The sequence below is a fragment of the Hypanus sabinus genome, chromosome 1, assembly GCF_030144855.1.
Source record: "Hypanus sabinus isolate sHypSab1 chromosome 1, sHypSab1.hap1, whole genome shotgun sequence".
NCBI classification, from domain to species: domain Eukaryota; kingdom Metazoa; phylum Chordata; class Chondrichthyes; order Myliobatiformes; family Dasyatidae; genus Hypanus; species Hypanus sabinus.
In genome coordinates this window covers 115,918,071-115,937,213 of record NC_082706.1, presented here as the reverse complement: position 1 = coordinate 115,937,213, position 19,143 = coordinate 115,918,071, and the positions used below count along the sequence as shown (strand labels likewise).

Genomic DNA, 19,143 nt, shown 5'->3' with positions numbered 1-19,143 from the left:
CAGAAATATCAACCTCAATGACCCCCAAAATGAGTCCAGACCCTCACCAATCCATCCTTGCAGCATAGAACCCAAGACTCCTGCACCTTCCTCCAACATCAGCTAAAACAGAGGCAGGCAGCACTGAACACCGCCCGTCCTCTGCTCTCGTAAAGGCAGGGAACGGAATCATTAGTTAAACTACTCTTAGTTCAACAATGCAGGAGGTTTAATGGGTTCAAGCAGATGGACTCAGAATGTGGATTGGCTCTGAGGACTGGGATGTTATAGCAAAAACAGGAACATAGCTGAGAAAAGGACAGGACTGGCAGCTCAGTATTCCAGATCTGACAGATAAGCAAGGAGGGGACGTTGCCTTTTTGATATAGCAGTACTTAAAGATGAATTTCTTGGGGGATCATCCAGTGGGACCATATGGTTAGAACTTAGAAACAAGAAGAGGGAGGTCCCTCTAGTAGAACTGTGTAATAGATCCCCAGTAGTCAGTGGGAACTTGAGGTAGAAAAATTGCTCATTGTCATAAGAATAATAAAGATACGTTAATGGAGGATTTTAATGGCCCCAGTACTGATTGGACTCCCCAGTGTGTTAAGGGACTGAATGGGGTGTAATTAATGAAATGTGTTCAGGAATGTTTCCTGAATTAATCCATAGAGTGCCCTCCTTAGATTTTTTAGATTAGATTATGAGGACACTCAGTCCTCGTTTATTGTCATTTAGAAATGCATGTGATGCACCATCAATAACTCACACTGAGACGTAGGCGAGATATCGGCTTTTATTGACTGGAAGAAGGAACCAGGAGTGAGTGTCTATCATACAAGGTCCTGGAGACTGAGGCCGATCTTCAGGCTGCAGGTCTCCTTTATACAGGGGCCTGTGGGAGGAGCCACAGGAGCAGTCAGCAGGGGCGTGTCCCGACAGGCACATAGTTCACCACATTCACCCCCCCTTCGTTTGAAAAAGTCCTCATGTAGCGAAGGTTCTTACAAGTCAAGCCGATCAGGCGGTCGAATCTGTCGCTGCGATCTACGTAGCACCGGCTGTGACTGCATAGGTGCCGGCAACATTGGCGATTGCACAGGGGACGGGGGTTGCGCATGTTCTTGCCCACTAGGCGCCGGTGATCCCTCATGCATGTGCGAGGCGCCTGGTATAAATGCGTACGAAACGCCCGGTATACAAGTGTCGTGAGGAGTCTGTGTAGGGCCTGGTGAGTACGGTGTCACCTCTGGTGCAGGGTTCACAGTTACCGGAGAGCCTTCAGGGTAGTGGTCTGCTGCACCTGCGGGTGCCAGGTCGCGGATGGAGACCGTGTCCTCCCGCCCATCAGGTAAGACCACGTAAGCATACTGGGGGTTCGCATGGAGAAGGTGAACCCTCTCCACCAGCGGGGAGTATTTATTGCTCCTCACATGTTTCCGGAGCAGCACTGGCCCCGGGGACGTCAGCCAAACTGGTAGGGTGGTCCCAGTGACAGACTTCCTGGGAAAAGAGAATAGGCGTTCGTGAGGGGTGGCATTGGTGGACGTACATAACAGAGAGCGGATAGAGTGCAGTGCCTCAGGGAGGACCTCCTGCCATCGAGAGACCGGCAACCCTTTGGACTTGAGGGCTAAAAGTGTGGCCTTCCACACTGTGGCATTCTCCCGCTCTACCTGGCCATTACCCCGGGGATTATAACTCGTGGTCCGACTGGTAGCAATGCCCCTAGCTAGCAAGTACTGGCGCAGCTCTTCACTCATAAAGGAGGACCCTCTATCACTGTGGATATAGCAGGGATACCCGAACAGAGTGAAGAGCTGGCGCAGGGCTTTTATGACGGACGTGGCAGTGGTGTCGGGGCAGGGGATGGCAAAGGGGAACCGTGAGAACTCGTCAATAACACTGAGAAAATAGACATTGCGGTCAGTGGAGGGAAGGGGGCCCTTAAAGTCAACACTCAGGCGTTCAAAAGGGCGGGTGGCCTTGACAAGTTGTGCCGTGTCAGGACAGTAGAAGTGCGGTTTGCACTCGGCACAAATTTGGCAGTCCCTGGTCATCGTCCTGATGTCCTCCAGGGAGTACGGCAGGTTCCGAGCTTTCACAAAATGGTAAAATCGGGTGACCCCCGGATGGCAAAGTTGTGCATGAAGGGCGTACAGCTGGTCGAGCTGTGTGCTAGCACATGTTCCCCGGGATAGGGCATCAGGGGGCTCATTGAGTCTGCCAGGCCGGTACAGGATATCATAGGTGTAGGTGGAGAGTTCTATCCTCCACCGCAAAATCTTATCATTTTTGATCTTGCCCCGCTGTTGGTTGCTGAACAGGAACGCAACCGAGCGCTGGTCGGTCAGCACAGTGAATCTTTTGCCAGCAAGATAGTGCCTCCAGTGCCTAACAGCCTCCACTATGGCCTGGGCTTCTTTCTCCACCGCGGAGTGCCGAATTTCAGAGCCTTGGAGGGTGCGAGAAAAGAATGCTACTGGTCTGCCTTCCTGATTAAGGGTAGCAGCCAGAGCGAAATCGGAGGCATCACACTCCACTTGGAAGGGAGCGGTCTCGTCCACTGCATGCATCGTAGCTTTGGCAATGTCCGCTTTAATGCAGTTGAAGGCCGCGCAGGCCTCAGCAGAGAGGGGAAACGAGGTAGACTTGACCAGGGGGCGAGCCTTGTCTGCGTAATGGGGGACCCATTGGGCGTAATAGGAAAAAAACCCCAGGCACCGTCTGAGGGCCTTGAGAGTGGTGGGAAGAGGGAGCTCTAACAGGGGGCGCATACGTTTGGGATCAGGCCCAATAACCCCGTTTTCCACGACATACCCAAGTATAGCAAGGCGGGTGGTACCAAAAACACACTTGTCCCTGTTATAAGTAAGGTTCAGTGCTGCGGCCACTTGGAGAAACCGTTGGAGGTTGGCGTCGTGATCTGGCCTGTCATGACCACAGATGGTGATGTTATCCAGATAGGGAAATGTGGCCTGCAGTTGGTACTGGTCCACCATCCGGTCCATTTCCCTCTGGAAGACAGAGACACCATTCGTGACACCGAAAGGGACGCGCAGGAAGTGATAGAGCCGGCCGCCCGCCTCGAAGGCGGTGTAGGGGCGGTCCTCTGGGCAGATGGGGAGCTGGTGATAAGCGGATTTCAGATCTATTGTCGAGTACACCTTATACTGAGCAATCTGGTTGACCATATCCGCGATGCGGGGTAGGGGGTATGCGTCAAGCTGCGTAAACCTATTGATGGTTTGACTATAGTCCACCACCATCCTATTTTTCTGCCCAGTCCGAACAACAACCACCTGGGCCCTCCAAGGGCTTGTGCTCGGCTCAATGATCCCCTCCCTGAGCAGCCGCTGCACCTCCGACCGAATGAAGGCCCGGTCCCCCGCGCTGTACCTCCTGCTTTTGGTTGCCACAGGTTTACAGTCGGGGGTCAGGTTGGCGAACAGCGGTGGGGGAGGGATCTTGAGAGTGGAGAGGCTGCAAGTGTCGGTAGCGCAGCTGTTGGCCTGGTTCTGGATGGGATGTGTGTGTCCGTGTGTATGTGTGGTCAGTAGCGGGGTATGTGAAGAAGTCCCACAAAACTGAGGATTCTTGACAGTGAGTGGTGGGAGGGGCCCGTCGTATACCATAGTCACACTTTCGAGATGGCTCTGGAAGTCCAGCCCCAATAGCACAGGTGCACACAGATTAGGCATGACCAGCAGTTCAAAGTCCCGATATACTGTGCCTTGCACCACCAAAGTCGCTACACAACCCGCCCGGATGTCTGCGGACTGCGACCCAGAGGCCAAATGGAACCTCCGACTGACCGGCCGCGTTGCAAGTCCGCAGCGTTGCACCGTGTCCGGGTGAATAAAACTCCCAGTGCTGCCCGTGTCAAACAGGCATCCAGTCCAATGCCCCTCCACCTGGATGTCCATCATGGACCTTGCAAGCTGGTGTGGGGCGCTTTGGTCGAGAGTCACAGTGGCCAGAGTTGGATCGTCGGGGTACCCGGTCAGCATCGGAGGGTCGGGGGCGGGGCATGCTGACGCCGACAAAGATGGCCGCTCACATCCGGGGTACCCGGTCAGCATCCGAGGATCGGGGGCGGGGCGTGCTGACGTCGACAAAGATGGCCGCCCACATCCCGGCATGCAAGATGGCGGCCCCCACGTTTCACCCGCAGCGCTGCACTCCGCTCGAGGTTGAGACTTACAGACCTTGGCGAAGTGGCCCCGCTTTCCGCAGCTGGAGCAGGTCGCTTCTCGCGCTGGACAGCGTTGTCGAGGATGTTTCTTTTGGCCACAGAAATAACAAGGCACGAGTTTCTTACGGGCCACAGCCGTGGTCTGGGTCGGGGAGCTCGTGGAATGGCGACTGGCGGCGGCGTTGGCGAATTCGCTCCCGGGAGCCGGCGGTGGCGGGGTCTGAGGCGTCCACGAAACCGGCGGGGAATCGCGCGACTGGACAGCGTCGGCGTTATGCCGCGCAGCTTCTAGAGCGTTGGCCTTCTCTATCGCCGAGCTTAAGGTAAGATCCGAGTTCTCCAGCAGTCGCTGGCGCATGTACACTGACCTCAGTCCCGTCACAAAGGCGTCTCGCACCAGCAGCTCCGCATGCTGTTCTGCCGTGAGCGTCTTGCAGTCGCAAGCTCGGACGAGTGTCTGTAGTGCTCGGAGAAACTCAGCGCACGATTCGCCAGGCCGCTGTTGCCGGGTAGCTAAACGATGTCTTGCATAGACGGTGTTCACCGGCCGCAGGTACTGTCGTTTGAGGGCGTCCAGTGCCCCTTCATAGGTCGGCAGGTCCCGGATAAAGGAGTAAACTTTGGAGGAGACCCTCGAGAGTAGGATTCTGTGCATAACGGCGGGTTCAGTCGCACGAAGCTCCGCCAAGTACGATTGGAAGCATGCAAGCCAGTGTTCAAAACCGAGAGCTGCGTCAGGGTCTTGAGGGTCCAAATCCAACCGGTCCGGACGCAAAACGGGTTCCATGTTTTAAAACTTCCAGTCAATAAAATTGATGCACCATCAATAACTCACACTGAGACGTAGGCGAGATATCGGCTTTTATTGACTGGAAGAAGGAACCAGGAGTGAGTGTCTATCATACAAGGTCCTGGAGACTGAGGCCGATCTTCAGGCTGCAGGTCTCCTTTATACAGGGGCCTGTGGGAGGAGCCACAGGAGCAGTCAGCAGGGGCGTGTCCCGACAGGCACATAAGAAATGATACAATGTTCCTCCAGAGTGATATCACAAAAAAACAGGACAACCAAAGACTAACACTGACAAAACCACATAATTATGACATATAGTTATAGCAGTGCAAAGAAGTACCATAATTTGATAAAGAACAGTCCATGGGCACGGTTAAAAAAATGTCTCAAGTCCCAATCGACTCCGATAGTCCCGATCACTTCTGATAGTCCCGATATCAGGCAGCAAAAAGGGAGAAGCTCTCCCTGCCATAAACGTCCAGGCACTGACAACTGATGCATTGGAAGCACCCGACCACAGCAGACTCTGAGTCCATCCAAAAACTTCGAGCCTCCGACCAGCCCCTCCGATACAGCCTCCCGAGTGCCATCCTCTGCCGAGTGCCTTCGACCTCGTCCTGGCCACCGAAAAAAGCAAAGCCGAGGTCTCAGAGGCCTTCTCCTCCGGAGATTCCGGACCGCACAGTAGCAGCGGCAGTGAAGCGGGCATTTCAGAAGTTTCTCCAGATGTTCCTCCGCGCTCTCACGCCTGTCTCCATCAAATCAGAATTTGGAATAGGAGGGTGCAATACTAACCTTCTCTTAGAAAACAAGGCAGGCAAGTACTGAGGTGGCAGTCAAGGAATGCTTTGGCTCTAGTGACCATAATTCCATGAGTTTCAAGATAATGATGGGAAGGAATGTTGTTGATTTAGGGTAGTAAACTGGAACAGGGTTAATATTGGAAGAATTGGGCAGGATCTAACAGAAGTTGATGGGTTTGCTTGCTTGAAGGCAAAAGAATGAATGGCAAGTGGGAGGTTTTTCAGAGTGTGATTTCATGAGCCTAGCAACAGCATGTTCCTGTTTGGATGAAGAGTAAACTTGGCAAGATTGTGAAACCTTGGCTGACGAGAGATATAGAGGATCTGCTCAAAAAAAAGGGAGCATAAGTTGGCTTCAGAAGGCCAGGGATGAGTGAATCCCTTGATGAACATATATTAAAAATAAGAATTAATTAAGAAGATTAAGAGAATTAAGAGAACTAATTAATAAAAAAATAAGAGAAAGATCAGGAGGGCCAAGGGAGGGTATGAGATAGATCTGGCAGATAAGGTTAAAAAAATCCCCAATATAGCTACATTAAGAATAAAAGGTGGCTAGGGAGAGACTCGGACCCCTTAGAGATCAGTAGGGCCACCTGTGTGTAGAGCTGCAGGAGAAAGATGGGATTTTTTCAAATATTTCACTTTCATGTTTGCTGAGGGAAAACCATGGTTGCTCAAAAGATAAAGGAGCTTTGAGCAGCAGCCAGTTGGAGAGATCAGAAGTTTGAGAGGACAGAATTCACACAGGTTCATTAATCAAGTATTAAAAGCAATGACTCACTACAGCTTTTTTTTTATCTTTGAGCAGCAACCAATTGGAGAGATCAGAAGCTTGACAAGATGAAATTCATTCAGGTTCACTGATTAAATATTAAAGGCAGTTTTTGGAGCTTTGAGCAGTGGCCAATTGGTGTTTGGGATTGATTAGCAAGAACAAATTCAAGTAAGGCAGGGGCAAGATGAGTGGTCATTTTCGGAGTGTACAGAGTTAGAGTGAATATTTTGAGGCTTTAGCTCTTCGAGGTTTCAGTCAGAGAAGACAAAACAAGAAGCTCTAATTAGAGTATTCCCCCCTTCTTTACATTTGCTCTGTTAGAACAGTAGAGATGAAGGCAGGATAGTGGAATGCTCCTCCTGAGGGATATTGGAAGGCAGAGAGACCTCCAGTGTCCCTAAATACTACATCTAAGAGAGGTGCATCCAGCTTCATCTTCTAACAAACTGTGTTAAGGAGTTAGAACTGGAACTGGATGAACTCTGGATCGTTCAGGTGACTGACAGCATGATAGAGAGGATACATAGAGAAGTATATACGATATATAGAGAGGTCAAGAACGAGATATCCAGATGGTATGTTGCCTCCCAGGTGCCAATGTCCCCAGCATTCCTAAGTGGGAGGGTGAATAGCCAGAGGCCATGATCCATGTGGATACCAATGACATGGGTAGGATGATCAACGAGCTTCTGCAAATGGAATAAAGGCAGTTAGGTGCTAAGTTAAAGGGCAGGACCTCCAGGGTTATGATCTCGATTGCTACCCATGCCACATGCTAATGAAGCCAGAAATAGGAAGATTATACAGTTTAACACGTGGTTAAGGAGTTTGTTTTGGAGGGAGGGCATAAGATGTTTGGATCATTGGACTCTTTTCCAGGGAAGATGGGAACTGTACAGAAGTGACAACTTGCACCTGAACTGGAAGGGGCCTAATATCGTAGCGGGAAGGTTTACTAAAGTTGCACAGGGAGTTGAAGCTAAAGCACAGGGGGATGGGAACCAGAGAGCCAGAACAGTTAGTGGAGACAGATGTCGATAAAGTCAGGAATCAAAAGGTTGGGCATGATGTGGCTAGTGTGCCCAGCTGCATAATTTCAATGAAAGACGTATTGTAGGAAAGGTAGTTGGGCTCAGGGCATGGATCGCATCTGAAATTATGACATTGGTGTCGTTAGTGTGTTACGTATCCCGTAACTGGATAACTCACCAGCAAAGATAGAGAGGTCCGTTGGAGTCTGATAGCACTATTTTCGAACGTTTTATTCATAAAGGGGGGCACAAAAGTAAGGTTAATACGAACATTCAGAACATATACATTGGCAAAACTCAATCTAAAGCGCGGGTATAGCAATAATCATCATTAAGAAATAATCTCGACTGTTGTCTAGGGGATAATATATTGTCCGTTGGAAAGATAAAAATCACTCAGAAGTCTGCAGGCTTCAGTCTTTTTGGGGAATCGCTGGGTTTCACGTGTTTCAGAGAGAGTGAGGAGAAACGACAAAACTTGCCCGGGTCTTTGACGAAGCAACTCCGTTGAATCAGGGGAGCGTTGTTTCCCTGTTAATAGTTCGAAGTCCTTCTTGGTATTATCATCCACCCGCTCCCCAGGCAGAGAAGTTACGGAGCGCACGTGGCTTTTGACTGGCTTCCAGCTATCACGGGAGCGTTGAGCGATCGAGTCCTGTGCGTCTCTCTGGGGTACCGCCTCCTGCAGTCCCCTTTTATCTTGACTTGCAGAGTTGTAGATGTCCATCGAAGTAGGGTGATCCAATCCCCACCCCCACATTGCCCGAGGGTGTCCATATCCGTGGTAGCTGTCACGTAGCAGGGTCATGCCCTAGGCACAGGTGTTTCTAAGAGCAATGGCCAAAACCGTTACATTGTCTCTCATTTTCCTGGGTCTGAGACCTGAATTAATAGTGCTCTTGCGATTCTCCGGAAGGAGGGGGCTGCTCCTGCCCCTTCGGCCCCTCAGAGCTGTGGTACATTCATAACAAGTGAGACTTGGTGGCAGGAGAGGCAGGACAGGCAGGGCACTATTCCAGGTGTTTTAGATGTGACAGATTGGGAGGGGTGCGTTACTAGTCAGGGAAAATGTCACAGCAGTGCTCAGTCAGGACAGACTGGAGAACTTGTCTAGTAAGGTGTTATGGATGGAACTGAGAAATAAGAATGGTATGACCACATTAATGTTATATTACAGACAACCCAACAGTCCATGGGATCTAGAGGAACAAATTTGTAGGGAGACTGCAGAATGTTGCAAGGAACATTAGGTTGTTATAGTAGGTGATTTTAACTTTCCATCTATTGACTGGTACTCCCATGTAAAAGGACTAAATGGGATAGAGTTTGTCAAATGTGTTCAGGAAAGTTTCCTTAATCAGTACATAGAAGTTCCAGTGAGAGTGTGTGATATTTGATCTGCTATTGGGGAATGAGACAGGCCAGTTGACAGAAGTTTGTGCAGGGGAACACTTTGCATCTAGTGATTATAATGCCATTAGTCCAAAGTAAATATGTAAAAAGATAGGCCTGGTCCAGGAGTTGAAAGTCTTAATTGGAGAAAGTCAAATTTTGATGATATCAGAAATGATCTGACAGGTGCTGCTTTCTGGCAAATATGTACTTGGTAAATAGGAGGCCTTCAAAAGCAAGATTTTGCGAGTACAAAGCTTGTATGTGCCTGTCAGAATAAAAGATGAAGATAACAAGTGTAGGGAACTTTGGTTTTCAGAGATATTGAGGCCCTGGTTAAAAGAAAAAAAGGAGGTGCATAGTAGATACGGGCAGTTAGGAACAATGAGGTGCTTATGGTGTATAAGAAATGCAAGAGACCACTTAAGAAAGAAATCAGAAAGACTAAAAGAAGGCATGAAGTTGCTCTAGCAGACAAGATTAAGGAGAATTCTAAGGGTTTCTACAAATATTTTAGGAACAGAAGGATTGGAAAGAGCAAAATTGTTTCTCAGGAAGATCAGAATGGTAATCCATGTGCGGAGCCAGAAAAGATGGGTGAGATCTTCAATCAATCTTTTGTGTCTGTATTTACTCAGTAAACAGACACAGAGTTGATAGAAGTGAGGCAAACCAGCATCAACTTCATGGATGCTGTACAGATTACAAAGGAGGAGGTCTTTGCTGTCCTGAGGCAAAATGTGGTGGATAAATCCCCAGAGCCTGACAAGGTGTTCCCTCAGACCCTACCGGAGGCAAGTGCAGAAATTGCTGGTGCTGTAGCAGAGATATTTAAGTCATTCTTAGTGACAGGAGAGCTACCAAAGGATTGGAGGATAGTCAATGGTGTTCCATTGTTTAAGAAAGGCTGTAAGCATAATCCAGGAAATTATAGGCTGGTGAGTCTAACATCAATTGTAGGAAAGTTGTTGGAAGATACACTAAGGGATCAGATGTATAAGCATTTGGATAAACAGAGAATGATTAATTGATATTCAACATGGCTTCGTGGATGGTAGGTCATGTCTAGCCAATTTTATAGATTATCTTGAGGAAGTTACCAGGAAAGTGGACGAAGCCAAGGCAGTGGACATGGGTTTTAGCAAGGCATATCACTAGGTCCCACATGGGAGGTTGGCCAAGAAGGTACATTCGCTTGGTATCCAAAGTAAGGTGGTAAATTGGATTAGACATTGGCTTTGGGGGAGAAGCCAGAGAGTAGTAGTAGATGGTTGCCTTTCTGACTGGAGGCCTCTGACTAGTGGTGTGCTGCAGGGATTGGTGCTGCGTCCATTGTTGTTTGTCATCTACGTCAACGACCTTGATGATAATATGGTTAACTGGATCAGCAACTTTGCAGATGACACTAAGACTGGGTTTGTAGTGGACAGTGAGGTAGGCTATCACAGCTTGCATAGGCATTTGCATCAGTTGGACAAATGGGTGGAAAATGGCAGATGGAATTCAATGCAGACAAGTGCGAGGTGTTGCACATCAGTGGGATCAGCCAGGGTAGGTCTCACACAGTGAGTGGTAGAGCACTGAGTGCAAATCCATAATTCATTGAAAGTCATGCCACAGGTAGGTAGGGTTGTAAAAAAGGCTTTTGGCACATTGGCCTTCAAGAAGCAATATATTGAGTACAGGAGATGGGATGTTATGTTGAAGTTGCATTAGACATTGGTGAGGACTAATTTGGAGTATTGTGTGCAGTTTTGATTACCTACTTACAGGAAAGAAGTAAATAAGATTGGAAGAGTACAGAAAAAATTTACAAGGATGTTGCTGGGTCTGGAGGACCTGAGTTATAAGGAAAGATTAAATATTAAAATATTGAGAGGAGATTTGATAGAGGTATACAAAATTATGAGGGTTTTATATAGTGCAACACACTGCAATGTTTCATTGCTAAGGCTAATGTAATGGCTTCTATGTTAGGTTCCACTGCTAAGGTAATGGTTTCTCTATAGCAGCAAATTTTAGGTTATGACTAGAGATAATGGCGCTTTGGAATGCAGAGGCTATCCAATAGGAGAAATGTTGTTCTTTCTTGTGTGTCTGGGAGCTGGGTTTCTCACAGTCTTTCTTCGGGGAGTGATGGACAGAGAGGACGCAAATGGAGAGAGTCGGTAGATCACCGGATGGAAGGACTGAAGAGCGAGGGTCTGAGGGCCGGCTATGCTCAGAGGTTGACTGGAACAAATGAACGACAGCGAGCTCCAACGATATGCAATAGACTGTTTCATACAATGGGCCCTTTTCTTTTTCTGTTTCTTTAATAACCATATAGTCAAATTAAGAATTATAAAGATCAATCGTTTAATCGCATATTGTGTACTGTCTGATATTTTGTGGTGCGGATTTGTAACCGGGCAACACATCACGCAGCATCCACACAAACGAGATTTCTCAGTCTGACGGGGCCAGGAGTTGTTTTCCCTTGGACGAACACGAGGCTGAGCGTTACAATAGGGTAAATGCAAGCAGCCTTTTTCCACTGAGGCTGGTTGGGACTACAACCAGAGGTTATAGGTTGATGGTGAAAGGTGAAAAGTTTAAGGGGAGCATGACGAGAAATTTCCTCACTCAAAGTTGTGAGAGTGTGGAATGAAGTTCGATTTCAACATTTAAGATAGGTACATGGATGGTAGCGCCACATGGTAGTTATAGGAGACTCGATAGTTTGGGGGAGAATCTATGGCCACAAAAGAGACACCAAAATGATGTGATGCCTCCGGGGTGCAAGGGTTCAGGATATATTGGAGTGGCTGCATGATCTTTTCAAGGGGGAGGATCAACAGCCAGAGGTCATGGTGCGTATTGGCACAATTGATATAGACAGAAAAAGGAAAGAGGTCTTATGCAGAGAGTATATAGAGTTAGGAAAGAGGCTGGAGAGAAGGACCTCCAAGGTAGTAATCAAGATTCAAGTAAATTTTTTATGGAAGAATGTATAAATTATACAACCTTGAGATTTTTCTGCTTACAGGCAACCACAAAGCAAGAAACCAGAAAGAACCCAATTTAAAAAAAGATAAAGATCAACACCCACTGCACAAAGAAAAATAAAAAGAACACACAGATCATGCAAACAGTAGAAGGAAGCGCAACATTCCAAACCAAATCAAAGTCACTAGCAGTTTTGGGCCCCTTATCTTAGAAAGGATGTGCAGAAATTGGAGAGGGCTCAGACGAAGTTCACAAAGACAATTCCAGGATTGAATGGTTTGTCATATGAAGTGTGTTTTATGGCTCTGGGCCTGTATTCACTGGAATTTAGATGAATGAGGGGTGACCTAACTGAAATGTATTGAATGGTGAAAGGCTTTGATAGAGTGGATGTGGAGAAGATGTTTCCTATGGTGGGAGTGTCTAAGACCAGAGGACACAGCCTCAAAATAGAGGGGCATCCTTTTAGAATAGAGAAGAGGAGGAATTTCTTAGGCCTGAGAGTGCTGAGTCTATGGAATTCTTTGCTGCAGGCTGCTGCGGAGGCCAAGTCTTTATGTATATTTAAGGCAGAGGTTGATAACTCTTGATTGGTCAGGGCATGAAAGGATACGGGGAAAAGGCAGGAGATTGCAGCCGAGAGGGAAAATGGATCAGCCATGATGAAATTGTGGAGCAGACTTGATGGGCCAAATGGCCCAATTCTGCGTCTATACCTTATGGTCTTATGGATTATTATGGATAAAGGTGATGAACTTAGTGCATGGATCAGTACATGGACTATGATGTGGCCATTACTGAAATTTATTTGAGAGAAGGGCAGAAATGCATGATTAATGTATCAGGTTTTTATAGTTCTCGAAACGATAGAGGAGGGGGTAAAGGGGGGGGAGTTGCACAACTAATCAGGGTCAATATCACAGATGCACTCAGGGGAAACATGATGGAGGGTTCATACACTGTGTCTATTTGGGTAGAACTCAAGAATATGAAGACTGCAATTACACGGGTAGGATTGTACAAGTCCCCAATAGCATCTGTGACATTGAGGAACAGATACTGCATGTAATCTGATTAATGAAATGTGAAAAAATAATAGGGCTGTTGGCTTGGGAGATTTCAACTTCCCTAATATAAATTGGAAACTTTTATGTACAAGGGGTTTGGATGGGCAGAATTTGTTAAGTGTGTTCAGGAAGGTTTCTTAAATCAATATTTGGACGGTCCAATGAGAGAAGGGGCTGGACTGGACCTGGTGTTTGATAATGAGCCTGTCTGGATGACTGCCTTTCAGAGGATGAGCAGTTAGGGAACAGTGACCACAACTCACTAACTTTCAGCTATAGATAAGGATAGGTATGGTCCTTGTGGGAGAGTCTTAAATTGGAGTAAGTCAAGTTACAAGGGCATTAGGCAGGAACGAAGAAGAATAAATTGGAACACCTTTATTCAGACAAGTCCACATCAAAATCTGGAGGGTGGTTAGTGATCAATTGCACATAGTACAAGAACGATATGCTCCTGTTAGAAGGAAGGATGGGGATGGAAAGATAAGTGAACCTTGCATATCCAGGGAGGTGACGAATTTAATCAAGAAGAACAAGGAAAAGTATGCAAAGCTTCAGAAGTTAGGGTCACATAAGGAGTAAAAAGAAGCCAGAACAGAAATAAAGAAAGGAATTAGGAAAGTCAGGAGGGGCCATGAAAAGTCCTTGGCAAGTAGGATTAAGGTGAATCCAAGGCATTCTATACATAAATCAAGAGTAAAAGGATAATGAGGGAGAGGGTGGGACAGCTCAAGGATAAATGAGGGGGGGGGGAAGCATTTACTTGGATGCAGAGAATATGAGAGAATACTTTGCTTCAGTATTTACCAAGGAAAAGTATATGGAAGACCAGAAAATCAGTGCTGTGTGTATAAATATGTTAGCACATTTAGAAGTCAAAGAGTAGGAAGTCTTGGGCCTCCTAATGAGTATTAAGGTGGATATCCCCAGGGCCTGATGGGATTTACCCCAGGTTATTGAAGGAGGCAAGAGACAGAAGTGCTGGGGCCCTGACCAGGATCATTATGTCCTCTCTAGCCACTGGCAAGTTCCTGGTGGAACTATTTATGAAGGAAACAAGGGGAAATCCTGGGAACAATAAATTGGCGAGTCTCATGTCAGTTGTAGGGAAATGGTTGCATAAAAATTCTTAAGGATAGGATATATGAGCATTTGGAAACACTTTGTCGAATTAGTGAGAGCCAGTATGTTGTGTGTTATCAATTGATTTAATTTTTTGACAAGGTTTTGAAGGTAGGGCAGTGGATGTTGTCTACATGGATTTTAGCAAGGTGATTAAAAATATCCCCCATGGGGGGGCTAATCCAGATGATTATGATGCATGTGATCCACGTTGATTTGGCTGTTTGGATTCAGGACTGGATTGTGCAGAGAAGACAGAGAGTAGTGATTGAAGGGACTTGTTTGAGGTGGAGGTCTGTAATTAGTGGTGTTCTGCAGGGATCTGTGCTGGGTACTCTGCTGTTTGTGATATATATAAATGGCCTGGATGAAAATGTAGACTGGAAGGGGGAGTTTACAAATCTGCAGATGAGACCACGATTGGTGGAGTTGTGAGTAGTGTAGAAGACTGGCAACGAATACAGTGTGATATAGATTAGTTGCAGATGGGCTGAGAAATGGCAGTTTAACCCTGATGTCTGTGAGGTGTTGCACCTTGGTAGGGCAAATGCAAAGAGACGGTACATGGTTCAGGGCAAGATCATTAAAAGTGTTGCTGAGCAGAGAGATCTTGGGCTCCAAGTTCATAGCTCCTTGAAAGTGGCTACACAGATCAATAAGGTGGTTAAGAAGGCTTATGAAATGCTTGCTTTTATCAGTCAAGGCATTGAGTTCAAAAGTCAAGAGGTTATGTTGCAACTTTATAAAACTCTGGTTATACCATATCTGGAGTACTGTGTATAGTTCTGGTCACCCCTCTATAGGAAGGATGTTGAGGCTTTGGAGAGGGTGCAAAATAGGTTTATCATAGCACATGCTTGATTTAGAGGGCATGTGCTTTCATGAGAGGCTCGACAAACAGGTTGTTTTCTTTTGAGGGGAGATTAGATAGAGGTTTATAAGATTATGAGATGCATAGATGAAGTAGACAGGGAGTATCTGTTTCCAAGGGTAGAAATGTCTTATACCAGAGAAGATACATTGAAGTTGAGAGGGGGTCGGTTCAGAAGGGATGTGAGAGGTAAGTTTTTGACTCAGAGGGTGATGGATGCCTGGAATACGCTGCCTGGTATGGTGGTAGAGGCAAACACATTCGAGGCTTTTAAGAGACACTTAGATAGGTACAGGAATCCCCTCTTGCTGTAAAACGGAAACACCTCTTTCTTCCTTATTAGGGAGAGAGAGAGCCTGTGGCATGTCGAATGCCGGGTGAACAATGTAGTCTCTGGAGTACTGCCAGTCTGTGTCTTTGCTGTTGCTTTGCTCACGTTTGAGTGCTCGGTGGTGGGTGCCGATGCTTTTGCTGGTGTGGGGAGGGGAGGGTTGTTGCTTGCTGCAGCTTACATGCAGGAGGGGGGGAGCTGGGTGGGAGACTTTGAGGTTCTAACATTTAACTGTCGTTCATTCTTTGGGGCACTCCTCTGCTTTCGTGGATGGTTGTGAAGAAAAAGCATTTCAGGATGTATACTTAATACATTTCTCTGACATTAAATGCACCTGTGAAACCTCTGAAACCTTCGAATGTGAGGAAGATAGAGGGATATGGGCATGGTGTCAGCAGGAGGGATTAGTGTTTGGGTGTTTTTGATTTGCTTTTTAGCTGGTTCAGCACAATATTGTGGGCTGAATGGCCTTTTCCTGTGCAGTAATGTTCTATGTTCTAAGATTTAAGAGGATGAGTTATAAGGAGATGTTGGCCAACATAGTTATTTATTCCTTGGAGTGTATGTAAAATCATGAGGGACATAGAATCCAAAACCAGGGGCTTAGATTTAAAAAGGACTTGAGGGATAGTTTTTTCAAGCAGAGAGTGATGAGTAGATGAAGCAAAATGCAGTGGAGTGGTTGAGAGAGTACAATAGTATTATTTAGGACAGGTACATGTAGGTGTGAGGCCTAGAGTGAGATGGGCTGAATGCAAGATATTGGGACAAAGTGCTTGGACATCATGGTTGGCATGGAATTGCTGGGCTAAAGGGCCTTTATCCGTGCTTTGTTGTTCTATCGCTCTATGAGTCTAAACATGACTTTGCATTTATTTCACAAGCTTTCTTCACTGGAAGTCTCTTTCAAGATTCCTTCTTTGTGTGTGAGAAACTTTCTTCCAGTGGTTGCAAAATGCTTGTTCCACTGAGGTCATGATCACATGTTCATGTACGGTATTATCAGAGAACTTTTGCAAGGCCATCACTCTGATGGCCCGTCTTCTATAAGGCATGTAGGTAATGTCACAATGATTTGGGCAGCTCCATTAATTACAACTGACACAGAAGTAAAATCATTCAGAAAGGGAGCTAATAAGTTCTCTTAGAGTTCTAGCTTTAGAGCTTGGGCGCTGGATCAAGTTTATCTGGCCGTGTACAATTAGCATCTGTAATTCCTATATCATTGCAATGACTACATGGAAAAGATGGTTGCAAACCAAACTAATTACTGTATATAAATGCAAGATTTTCTTTCATTTGAGTATGTTTCCCATTATCATGTTTCTTTACATCAATGGTTATCATTTTCTTCAACATTTGCTGCCAATGCAATATTAGATATTCTATGTTTGCAAGAATCCAAACAATACAGAGTGTTCAAGGGCATTAAATAGTGAAAGGATGAATGAATCATTTTGTCTCCCTGAACATTGAATTATCAAAATTCTGCATATTCCAACAAACAGCAATGTGATAATACCCAGATAATTTATTTTTAGTTATGGCATTTAGGAATAAATATTAGCCAAGATATATCCTCTCATTAGTACTGCATCTACTTATAAGAGCAGATGGGACCTCAGTTTAAGATTTCATCTGAATTGCATCAGCCTGTCAGCACAGCAATGCCAGTCTAATTTTTTATACTCAAATCTCTGAAATGGATCTTGTGCCCACAGTTTCTAACTGAGAGCTGTGTATGTGACCCACTGAACCATGACTAATTAACTAACTAACTAAAACTAAACAGGACAATGCTATATTATAGACAACAATTTGAATTATAATTAACTCCAGTAGGCTCCCTCCAGTATGTTCCTAATGCGGTTTTCCAGAGTGTGGTGACATCTGCACCTTCCACAGTTGGTTTGTCTGAAGGGTCTGGAATTGAATATCGTGGCATAAAGAAACAGGCAGCAGTTGATTCTCTGGAAACTGAGTGAGGCAGGCAAGATGAGGCAACTATTTCACAGAAAGCTGATGAGAGAGAGTCCTGAGAAAGCTCTTAGTTATGTATAATTATAACAGCATAATGTTTTCAATAACCAGACTGCGCATACAATTTACAAGTATGGTCCCTTCGAATACTTCATCATCATTAACAGCTGACATTTCAGAAGCGCACACAAGTCCCCAAACATTTTTTTTCAGGTTAGAACAACTTTATTTCTTGAACAGAAAATTCATGAATACCATAATACTACTTTTAACAACATTCATGCAAAAGTTCAGGAGCTATATAAAACTTAAACACCCATTATTTTGTATTACACTTAGTGCTTCTTGCATTTCCCTCTCAACATGACAGCATCAGCACTGGCAGCAATGTTTAATTACAACATGCCAGCTTATATAAGGTGACTCCTTTGGAAAGAATTTACAACTGAGTCATAAAAATAAGGACACAATTTGACTTTACAATGGAGATTGAATTATGTCAGGACCTACCTTCAGGATGGTCAGGCTAATACCTACCAGGCTGATAGGTTGCAAGTAATATTCAGGTCATATAAGTGCCAGACAATAATGATACCCAACAAGAAAATATCCACAATCACCCCTAACGTTCAATGGCATGACCGTCATTAAATCCCCCACTATCAATATTCTCAGATTAGAAACTGAATTGGAGTGGCCATGTGCACAATGGGACTGCAAGAACAGTTCAGTGGCTAGGAGTCCTGTAGTGAATAACTTGAATCCGAACTCTCAAAACCTGCCCACCATCTACAAGGCTTATCAAGAATGTGATACAATACCTTGTGCTTGCCTGTTTGAATGGATCTTCAAAAACACTCATGAAGTTCAACGCCGTACAGGATATATGTAGCAGCCCTCTCGATTGGCATCCCATCCACAACTCACTTCACCGCCTATTTACTGTCTGCAAGATTGACTGAAACAACTCATTAAGGCATCTTCCAAAATCACAACCTCTCCCACCTAGAATGATAAGGGCAGCAAAAACACCGGCATCAGGAAATTGCTCTCCAAGTCACATACCTTCCTACTATTCCTTTAACATTGTTGCATCAAAATCCTGGAAATCTCACATATACCATCACCTCAAGGTCAGCAGTGGTCCAAAAAGGCAGCTCACCACCATCTTCTCAACAATAGTTAGGGATGGGCAATAAAGCACCCATCTCTTAAATAAATAAAAATAGTTTGTGTGTCCTGGTCCAAATATTCACCAGGTTGAAGATAATCATTTACCTTATTGTACCACTGATGCACCATCAATAACTCTCGGAGATGGGAGGTGAACGATAGGCTTTTATTAGCAGCAAAAGAGAGCACGGCATCTTGGAGACTGAGGGAGGAACAGTACCTCCAATCGCCTTTATACAGGAGTCTGTGGGAGGAGCCACAGGAGCAGTCGGCAGAGGGGCGTGTCCAGACAAGTATACATAGTTTACCACAACCACAAAAACATAAACTTGAGCTATTTATTAAAACCATTAGAATATACTTACACTGTTATTGGGCAATTTTGTCCTTTAGCAGTGATTAATAAAACTAAAACATATATATATATATATATACATGCATTGCATGAACATTTATTGTAGTTTAAGATTATCATTACCATTTATTATATTGCCATTTGAATACACAAATTTGTATAAGACAGTATATGGTGTGTGGGAAGTTGTAATAATTAATTTAACTTTCGGAAACCTAGTGTCTCTGCTTGATAAGATATTGTTATGAACCCAGTAACCGGGTCACTTACCAGCAAAGATAGAGA

At 45.5% G+C, this 19,143-nt stretch overlaps 1 long non-coding RNA gene across 1 annotated transcript in view; it reads right to left on the bottom strand.

Moving 5' to 3' along the window:
* The window catches only part of LOC132378563 (uncharacterized), a 36,350-nt gene extending 18,023 nt beyond the window's left edge, over positions 1–18,327 (bottom strand). The window contains exon 1 of the long non-coding RNA XR_009507117.1: positions 18,152–18,327. This is a non-coding gene — a long non-coding RNA (uncharacterized LOC132378563). The remainder of the gene's footprint in view (positions 1–18,151) is intronic.
* Positions 18,328–19,143: the final 816 nt, after the last annotated feature.